General features: G+C 47.0%; 1 long non-coding RNA gene across 1 annotated transcript; it reads right to left on the minus strand.

Moving 5' to 3' along the window:
* Window positions 1–19: 19 nt before the first annotated feature.
* On the minus strand, window positions 20–9,064 carry LOC121489643. The gene is made up of 3 exons (XR_005987379.1): window positions 8,976–9,064; window positions 1,988–2,093; window positions 20–399 (listed from the first exon to the last, which is right to left on the minus strand). It is a non-coding gene; the product is annotated as an uncharacterized LOC121489643 (long non-coding RNA).
* Window positions 9,065–10,894: the final 1,830 nt, after the last annotated feature.

Consider the following 10,894-nt stretch of genomic DNA (forward strand, 5'->3'; position numbering starts at 1 on the left):
ACAAGGAAATCCAGGTCATTCCTTCTCCTACCAGCCTGGCGAACCTCCCGAGGCTGGATGACAGTATGTGGGAACGCACCACGTCTTCAGAAAGAAGCCAAGTTTGGTAGGCGAGGGACACACCTGTGGCTCAGCTATCCAACAGACACGAGTTTTATTTTTTGTGCCATGGCACACCTCATGAAGGGAAAAGATCTCCCCTGCTCTTACACATTTGGCGACATCTCTTCTGAGTGCTGAACTCGGGACTCTCATGTAAACCCTGAAAATGAGCAAGGTCCCAAGGGTCCTAGGCCTTCACAAGTCCGTGCAGATAAAAGTCATTCGACACAGAGGGGAGAACAAAGCATCTGTTCTTTGCAGCCCAACGGAGAGCTAGGCATCCACTCTGGGTAACGGCTGTGGACACAGGAGAAGGAGGAAGAAGTCAGCCCTGCTCTCTGGTTTCCTTTTTTTCTTTTTTTTTTATTTATGTAGTCATACAGAGAGAGAGAGAGAGAGAGGCAGAGACACAGGCAGAGGGAGAAGCAGGCTCCATGCACCGGGAGCCTGATGTGGGATTCGATCCCGGTCTCCAGGATCGCGCCCTGGGCCAAAGGCAGGCGCCAAACCGCTGCGCCACCCAGGGATCCCGCTCTCTGGTTTCCTATTTGGGGTCGTGTCAGGCTGGGCCTGATAAAGGTATTTGGGTCTGCGTCTGGAAGGTGTGCAGTCCGGCCCCAAAGTGTCCCAGTCCGAAAGACCTGAATGGGGAAGGAACTCAGTGCCTTCCAGAACATTTCCTCCCCACCGAAGCCTAAAACTTCCACAGGGGAAAAAACAGCTCCGTGAGATCCTAAGCCTATCATTTCTGAAACAAACCGCGACTCCTCCAGCTAACCAAGGAGACGGGTCTGAGAGAGGCAGGGCCTGCTATCATCTTGAGATGGCTTTCCTAGCCCCGAAGTAGCTGTTTGTTTCTTTGTGGAAGGGCGGTGACTTCTAGACACAGGAAAACAGACAAGCAGTTTGCAGGTGGAGCTAGAGAACAAACCATTCTGTTTTCAGAAAGACTTTACCCGTCTCCATACCTGCTTGTTTCCCCCCCAACCCCCCCGTGCCACGTCCTCCCTGGAGCCTTTCTCTGAACAGGCTCCCCTCTTCTGGACCAGGGAAGGGCTTCTGCTGAGCATCCCCATGAACACTGTGCTGCTCTCCTGTAGACACATCGCATGGGGGTGCGGGGGGGGGGGCAGAAGGGAAGAGGTGAAGAGACAGAGAAGGAAAAACGGAGAGAAGGAAAGAGGAAAAAGAGAGAGAGAGAGAGAGGTAGAGAGAGAGGTGGGGGGGGGGTGCTGGTGGTGGCAAAATCATTCAGAAACAAAAGTGCCACCAGGCTATGTGAGAACCAGCCTTTTGTAGAGATCAATCCTACCACGCAGACTAAGATTATCTTTTCTCTGGTTAATCATCCCCCAGATCGAAGGTGAAGTGCCTGAATTATCTGCAGAAAGCACCTGGGGGAATAAATCTTGGTACACACGGAGGAGGAAAGGCTTTGAAGGTCTGGAACACTCAGCAGGTTGGGTGTGTCGGTCACCTTTGCTATGCTAATTAGGTGCGAGCTAGAGGTTTCTCCCTTGGACTCAGGGCCTCAGGGCCAGTGGTGATTTCCTAGGAGCCCAGGCAGAGGGGGGCCCTCATTCAGGGAGCCAGGGCCAGGGTGCGAGGTGGCAGTGGGGGGGGCGGGCTCCAGGCACCAGCCTGGGTCCCTGCCAAGTACCTCCTGGCGAGGGGGTGGAGATGGACCTGCTGGAGGATGAATGGGCCTCAGGCACATTCAAGGACGACCGGTGGAAGGCCCGGCAAGGCCCCACTCCTGTGTGTCCTTCCAATCCAGCCTGCGGGTCCACGTCGTCTGTGCTGTCCCAGCGCGGGCAGTCCCTTGGCCGGCCCTTGTTATCTCAGGACGCTAAATCTGTGCTTCTACGCCCAGCCATTTCGTTACCTTGTGGTTTCTTTTTCTCCTTGGTTTCTCAGCCACACTTGTTTTGAAAAAAATGTTAACTCTTTCTCATCCAAACTGAGGCACGAAGGGGATGCCTACATCTTAGCTGGGAAGAAGAAAAAGGAAGAGAGTATTAACGGCCCAGGTGTGATGAATGGACAATCCGATTTCTTTATTCTCTGTCCAGGATGGGGTTGGGGCGCTGGTCATACAGGCTTAGGAGCCAGCTAGTTGGTGGGTCCCCATTCTTCCTTCGTTGATAGCTGTGTGACCTTAGGCAAGTGAACCTCTCGGAGCCTCGAGTTCCTCCTCTAAAATGACACACCCGACTCGCGGGATTGTATGATAATAAGGATCAAATACAAGGATTGTGGCAGATGCTGCTCCACACGTACCTAAATACCTATTTTCTCTTTCTTCTCTAGCAATGGATTTTTACCAGGGCACATAGCAGCCTGGAATAAAGATCTCGAAGTAGTACATCGCTCAGTAGCCCTGGAGCCAGCTGCTCCATTTGACTGAGTTCTCGCCAATGAGTTACACATGGCAAGGTCATGGGCAATTTCTAGGGCAGGTCCTCCAATTGGAAACGAAATGCCTTCTTGCCCTCTTCTTTTTCCTGCTGGTTAGAATGTGGAAGTGATGGCTAGAGCTCAAGCAGCCCTCTTGGCACCAAGAGGCAGAACACTAAAGATGTGGCAAAGGGAGAAGAAAGACCCGTACTCCTGTGAAGTTTGAGAGAACCACTCTATGTGGCCCTTAAGCCACCTCCCTCTGGATTCATTACAAGAGAAAGGAATGGACTAACTTTTGAATGAGTTCAATTTGGAGGGAGTTTTCAGTTACTCGTGATTAAATTTGAATCCAATGAAGTCTGCACAGCACACAGAGTATTTAGCATAGGGTAGGTAACAGCTTCTCATTTTTCTGCTTTTAAGGAAATACTATCAGAGATCTCAAAAGTGCAGACATAAAGCAGAAGGACCAAAAGGACCAAAGAAGGAATATCGGCGCACCCCTTCCGGCCTTGGTGCCACTCTGGGGCTCTGTGAGTGGGACAAGAAATACGGCCTTCTCTAGGCAGAGGCTACAGGCCACCAGGGCAAGAGGGTCACCTAGGCTCCTGGCCTTGATTTATTCTCCCCACTAAGCCTCTCTTGCAAGCAGCAATAGGGTCTGAAAAAGAGGAAAAAAGGACAAAATAACCCTCAAGAATCACACAAACTTTGAAAGTTAGTAGACCTGGGTTTGGCTCCTGGCTTCTCCTCCGCTAGCAACATGACTTTGGGCTAGTTATGGGCTCTCTGAACCCCAAGGTCCCCACATTAAAATGGAACATGGGATAACTCTGGCCCCGCAGGGCTGTTGTAAGACCCAAACAAGAAAATGTCCATCAAGGTCTGAACAAAGTGCCTGACCCATTGTAAATATTTGGTAAATGCTTAGAAATGACACCTGAACGTCATCTTTTAGCATTTCCAGCCCTAGCCCCGGGACTCCCTCCACACCTTTTTGCTCCCTGGGCCCAGCAGGGACTGTCTCTTCCCAGTGTTGTGCCTTTGCTCACGAGGTCTCTACATAGAGACCCACCACTTTCATCTGTCTCTCCCTATATTTTGCAACTTTTCAGGGCAGCTCCAGGTCCTCCGACTTCCTGCCTGGGTGAGCTCTCTGCCTCCTATGCCAGCACGTGATGTCCAACCGCTCATTAACGTTTACTGCCTAGTATTGGTATTTGATCTTGAACTGCTTGTCTCATCTTGCCAGCCTGACCGTAGGCTCCCCAAGGGTGCGGTTCGAGCCTTTTCTGCCTTCCTATCCCTCCAGCCCTTAGGTCAATGCTATGTTCAGACCTCAGTGAATACTTGCTGAACAAGAAAACCAAATCCAATTACCCAGAACCCTCTAGTGAATTTGTTTCTCAGTAGAGGTTTTGAACCTACGTGCCTCTTGCTTTTCCATGTTCCTCAGTTTCCCATGTTCCACTTTGACGATAGTGCCTTCCAGTAACACCATCAGGGGCTCAGTTAAACTCCGCACAGCATCCGAGTTAGGTCCACACACAAATTGCTTTGCTGATCTTAGTTAGTCATTGACCATAAAGGGAAAAGGTGAACGAGGATTTCATTTAGTAGAAATCCATTACTCCAACTAAAATAAGCAATCAAAACTATTTTACCGGGGCGGGGGAGGAGGTGGGGCGCGGGGGGTGAGTTAATACCACTACTTGGAATTTGGGAGCACATTTAAATTAGTCTTTTCAAAGAAGAATACTGTAATGTAACCCAACACTACTATTTTGAATATGAGAATGCATTTGTCTTTTTTTTTTTTTTTTTAAAGAAGTTCTCTTTGTTCTTTATTTTTAAGTAAACTGTCTGCCCCATGTGGTGCTCGAACTCATGACCCTGAGATCAAGAGTCACCTGCTCCGTGGACTGAGCCAGACAAACACCCTGCATTTGTCTTAAATAGACAATCAATAGAACAGATATGTTTGACTTGTTTTATGTGCCTGTGCCTAATTTGCTGCCCCCCAGGACCTCAAGAGATGAACAGAACATCAGTAGCACTGATTTGGTAGCCTCTAGAGTGGCTGTTCTCCCCAGGGCAGGATGCACTGCCTTCCTCCAAGTGAGCTAGAGGAGCCCAGAGGACTGAGGTCGTTCTGGCTGCATAGTGAGTCAGAAACGCCAGAAAGCAAAATTCTAGAGCCATCACTGTTGCTATTCAGTTGGTAATTTGAGACTCACTTGTGGATGCTTATTAAAAATTAAAATATAAATTCCTTGGTTTTCTGACCCCACTTCCCTCTCCTAGCAATTCAGTCCGTGTATGGTAGGACCTGGGAATCTGCATTTTTACCCAAACCGCAAGTGATCTTGATGTAGATGGGGGTACACACCTAAGAAACCCGGCTTTAAAGGAAAGACGTGTCATTGTTACTGGATCTACTATTACCTTCCCTCTTGCAAACTCTCTACTTCGGATGTGGCAATAGGAAGGGTTAATAATCTGAGTTAAGAGGCAGACAGAACAACAATGTGAGTATAATTTTGGAGCAGAGCTGCTCCGATCCCAGAGATGTGGGTGGCCGGCTCTTCTAAGAGAGCTCGCACTAAAGGGTACGTCAAAGCGCCTTCATTTTGGGGGGGTTGGGTAGTAGGGGCAGGTCCTGGAAATGCTCCCAAACTGTGGAAGAGAGAAGTCCAGTGGTCACCAGCTGTTCTGGGAGAGTGAGTCATCGCCTATGTGGCAGGAACCAGGAATGACTCCCTGGGCCGTGGGGGGCACCGGGGAGGTGGTGTCTGTGGTTGCAGAGCACGGCGCATTCCAGAGGAGCCAGACCTCCTGCACGGATGCCAATCTGCGCTGTCAGTCACCTCGCAGGGGGACAAGGAGGGGCCCTTGAGCGGCCTCTGTGAGACCACAGAGGCACTGTTTAGTCATTGGTATTAAAAGCCCTGTGTTCACTGTCCCTGGGCTCACCCTCGCCTCCCGTTCTTCCTCGCCCCTAAGTCCAATGACTAAACCAGGTCTGCTTCCTATTTTATGTCCTCTAGCTAGTCCCGGGACCCCTACCTCTCTTGTCCTACCCACACACCCCCTCCCTACATATTCCCTAGCTCCTCATCCCTCCTCCCTGAGACCCGTTGTCCTGCCTCCTGTACCCCATCTCGGACCCATCCCACTAACAGCCACCACTGTGTTCTCTCCCAAAACAGAAATCCAAGCATATCATCCCCTTACTTAAAATCCACAGCTGGGTGGCACCTGGGAGGCTCAGTTGGTTAAGCATCTGCCTTCGGCTCAGGTCACGATCCCGGGGTCCTGGGATCGAGCCCCATGTTGGGGTCCTGGAATCCTGCGCCCTGTTGGAATCCCTGCTCAGGAATCCCTGCTCAGCGGGGAGTATGCTTCTACCTCTACCGCTCCGCCCACTGTGCACTGGAGCTCTCTCTCTCTCTCAAATAAATAAAATCTTAAAAAAAAAAAAAAATCCACAGCTTCCCACACAGCTCAGTGGTTCTTAAACTCCAGTGCACATCTTGGAGGGCTATTAGAGCACAATGGGGGGCCTCTTCCAGAATGTTCTTTACCCTTCACATTCCCCTCTTTTCCCCCACTGAAACTCCTGACCCTGCTGTTCTCCATTTCCTCTCCCTCATCCTGACCCCACCACCACCACCACCACCACCACATTTTCGTTATCACCAGCGACACACGTGGACTGCTTACTATGGTGCAGCTCGTTGAATCCTCACAGAAAAACAACAAACCCGTGACATGGGTACCATTATTCTTCCCATAATTATAAAAATGTTGAAACTGAGTCTCAGACAGGTTCAGAAATCTGCCCCAGTCACACAGCTAGCAAACGGTAGAGCCAGGATTCCAGCCCTCGTAGCCTGGGCCCTAACCCCAGCAAGGACTATGGTGTATGCAGGTAGATTTATACTGTCTTTGCTGCATTCTCTCAGGATAGTCTTCTGGCCACTCACATGTATAAGCACACGTACAAGGGAACATGAGGCCTCGCACCAGACAGCAAGTTATTCAAGAAAGGATCTTCACCTTTGTTTCCTATGCCTAGCATAGTGGGTTCTCCATCAAAGGTGATTAAGTAAGTGACCTACTTGCACTAGGGTTTTTGCAAGTGTAAATTTCCTGATTGGCCTTGAGAAGTGAGAAACATTCCAGAGTACTTAAATTCCTTATAACACATAACTTAACATATAGGTATCACTTTATATCAGGGGACATATAGGTATTGCTATGATGAGAGGTATAAACGAGGAGCAGGTATCACTTTATATTAGGGGAAATCTGGATGAGAACGGAGATCCAGAGACCATTATTAGTACCACCTATTCTTAGTGGGTCACCATTTAGTCCATTTTCATTTTGGTCACCCTGATTACATCTTTTTAAACTTATTCACAGTGAAGGGAGTTTTGATCCTTAGCACATCATGAAGACAGAGATGCCTACGTAGGACTTTTAAATTTTGGTTAAGATCTTTTCTACTGCTCTAGAAAAATACCCAACAAAGTCAACATTTGAAGCCAAAGAAGAAAAGAAAAGAAAAAATCAGGAACAAGTGCATTAGAGTACAAATTTCATGTGTATTTGGAACCAAGACCAAAACATGTTTTCTGTAAATAACCTCCATTCACAACACAAGATCAATTATCTTCTATATACAAATCCGAAGTGTAGGCCAACATTAGCTCCTGCTTCTTGTCTCCAGCTGGAAAGGAGATTGTTGCCAACCAGCCCTCAGAATATCTCCCCCCTGCAACTTTTCTTTCCCAGGTTAAGAAATTACAGTTTGGGTCCAGAAAAGAAAAAAGAGAGAAGGCTACACCCCAGATTCAGAGTGGCCTGTCAGCACTCAAAGCCATTCCAGAACTAGCACAGGCCTCAGAAGCTTCTCCCCAGCCTCACTCTGGGCTTAGGGTCATGCAATGCCAGACGTATTTGTTTCTTTTCCATCTCACTTCAAGGCCCTTGTCAAAAGCAGCATAACTTAACAGGCTCTGTCAGAGTTAGTACCTTGTAAAAGTACCTAGAGCCAAGCCAGCCACCTGCACTGTTCTGGAAGGCAGAAATATAGTTTTAAAAAAAAAAAAAAAGACACACATCTCTCCATTCCTGCAGTGGACATTCTAATTCTCTTGCTACCAACTGGACAAATTTCTCTCCTCTCAGAACCCAAGACAACCCATTGTCTGGGCCTCTGTGTCTTCTCCCCTGACACAGAGACAAAGCTTCAAGGGCCTACCCTGCCCTGCTGAGGCCCAGAGCTGGAGCCTTTCCTCAGAGGCAAGGTGGAGACTGAGAAGTTCACTCCCTTTGGCCCAGTAGGCATAAAGGTGACTTCTTTTTACAGCTCCCTCAGGCTGATTTTTTCCACCCTACGAATCAGTAAGCACAAATCTTTGCAGAGAAGGCTGGAGTTTTAAGGGTTCAGTCAGGGAAGAAAAAAAAAAAAACAAAACCAGCAACATACACGCAACTTTTCCAATCCAGGCCTGTTAAGGACACATGATCTCAGACATTTCCTGCTTGAGCCCAAGTGGCTTCCCTCCTCTTACACACATGCTCCCCCTATTGCCTGCCACTGACAACGCACCCCGGGGTTCAGGGGAAGCAGGAACACCCCAGCCTGGCCCTGGAAATAGCCATGTTGTAAGACTGCAGAGATGCTGCCAAAAAAACGAAATAGCAGAGCCTCAAGAATTGTTCCATTGCTCTGGTGAAAGGCCTGAGCTGAGTCTTTTCTTTACATTTCAGAAATCAACTCTGTAATTAAAATGGAGCAAATACTTCTGAATAGAATTTGGCCAATCAAATTAAATTTTGGCTTCTCCCTCAAGAGTCAAACGAAAAGAACTTCAGATTTGGATTCAGACTCAAGGGGGTCAGACTCAGGTTCTGCTCCTGTATTAGATGAGTGACCTTGAACACTAACCTTTTTAAGCTTCAGTTTATCTCCACTTTGAGCATAATGATACTGCTTAACCCCTCCTGCTGTTGTGGAAAGTAAATGAAAGAATGAGACTGTATGAGAAAAAGAGTTTTAGAACATAGAAATTGAACGCAAGTTATTATTTCCTTCCCTTCCAATCCAGCACGTGTGCATGCACGTGTGTACACACACACACACACACACACACACACACACCTTTTCCATACATCTAAATGGAAATGGTATTACAGGCCACCCAAGCCCCCCCAAAAGGAAGTAGGGCAAGGAAAGCTCAGTCACAAACAGGAAGTAACAGAAATGCCACCAGAAGAATTGGCTCAGGCAAAGAAACAAAAACAAAAACAAAAACAAAAACACAACACAACAAAACAAAACAGTCCTAGGTTAAGTTTTAAAGACCAAGTTAGGTTTAGTTAATGATTTGAGGTGTTGCCAGCCTGGCCCAACCCCTTAAAATAGGAGGTTTTCAGAGAGATGCTTAGTTAATTATTCTGACCTTAATTTGACCTCCCAAGTGGGAATTAGCACCCGGCATTTTAGGATTTCTGCAGTTGGTAGGTTCCTGCCTTTTTAAATGTAGGTCTCTCCTCCTTTTCCCCTGGGGCACTAGGAGGGGCCCAGTTTGAGGCCGGGAGGAGCTGGGGCTCCGCCTTCGCCTGCCCTGCACCGCCGCGCCTAGGGGAGCCGCCCTGCAGCCCTGCTCAGATTACCACCTCCCTTCCTGGCTTCCAGAACTTGCCACATTGTAGGTTGGCTTCTTGAGGGAATGTAAGAAAAGCATTCCGGTGACGGCCACACAAAGAGGTTTTACAGTTCTGGGGATTATGTCAAACTTTCCTTCCAAACTCTTGTTAAGAAAAGACAAAATCCTGGATATGGTTCTAGGGGGAAGAGAAATCTAAAGGGAAATATATATCTACGTGTCAGGACACATTGTGCTCTTTATTTTCTTGTTTTTCCTGTCTCCTTCTTGAAACCTCTTCCAGGAATCTTTACCACCTTTCTTGCCTGTTCCTTAATTTCGTGTGTTTTTAGGGGAGGGAAGCAAGAGGATTAGAAGCTTAAATATCTTAAGCCACCACCAAGCATTCTTACTACTTGTCATTTGTTTGCAGGACCAGAGTTCCTTTGCTGGCCCAGACGAAGAGACTACTTTATGCCTCCCTTTGCCTCTACCTTTATTATTATTATTAGTAGTAGTAGTAGTAGTAATAGTAGTAGTAGTAGTAGTAGTAAACAACCCTTCCAACTCTTAGCAAATTGCTTGGTGTGAGTGAGAGTTGGGAAAAAAAAAAAATCTACATCCATCCTTTGAGGGACTCTAGTCTCTGGACAGTGCCAGAGAGACACACACAAATATTCTAGAAACTGTACCAGGTCTCATTTTAGCCTTCGTATGTTCTGCAATGGCCTTTAGCTTCACATGCTCGATTGGAAACTGTCAAGATGGTGGTGATGGCACTTTCAAAATATTTTCACATGGGGGCTACGAAACAAACCTGAGAGCACAGTAAACAGGTGGAATTAAGCTGGAGTTACAGAGGAAGAGATGAGGAACAGAAAGGTTCAGTGGTTAGTCCAAGGCCACTCAGCTGGTTTCTCGTGAAGCCCAAACCATGAGGTCAAAGTCTTCCAAAATCCTACTCTAGCATTGAGCGCACATTCTGGCATTATCATCAACACGTTCTACAGGTTCTCGTTTATGCCAAACAAATAGACTGTCACCATTTTTAAACATAGGGTAATGTGAGCGTGTAAAGGAATATCACTTTTAGCAAATTACGTAGGGTGTGTTTCATAAACAAAAATAGGACTTTGAGAATCTTTTCAACAGACGGTGCATTTTTTTAAATTAAAAATTGATTTTGGGGATCCCTGGGTGGCTCAGCAGTTTAGCATCTGCCTTTGGCCCAGGGCGCGATCCTGGAGTCCCAGGATCGAGTCCTGTGTCAGGCTCCCGGCATGGAACCTGCTTCTCCTTCTGCCTGTGTCTCTGCCTCTCTCTCTCTCCCCATGTCTATCATGAATAAATAAATAAATCTTTAAAAAAAATAAAAATTGATTTTTAATAGGTAATTCAAGTATATGACTCAAAGGTCAGAATACTTCTTGAATCGTATTGTACACCTGAAACTAATATAACACTGTATGTTAATTATATTTCAATTAAAAACCATTTTGTTTAAAAAAAGGAAAAGTTAGAACTCTAAAGCACCTGTGAAGGTTCATCGTCGTCTCCTACCCCTTCATCCCAGTTCTCTACTTCCCTCGCTCCTTTGTTGGTAATCATTCTTGCTTTGTCTTCTTACCTATTTTCTTTATGAAAATACAAATAAATACAAACGTGTGTTCGTGTTATGTATTTGTAGTTTTATAGTGCATTTTGAATTGGGTTTCCGGAAATGGGGGTAGACT

Source organism: Vulpes lagopus, chromosome 4, assembly GCF_018345385.1.
Source record: "Vulpes lagopus strain Blue_001 chromosome 4, ASM1834538v1, whole genome shotgun sequence".
In the NCBI taxonomy this organism is placed as follows: Eukaryota; Metazoa; Chordata; class Mammalia; order Carnivora; family Canidae; genus Vulpes; species Vulpes lagopus.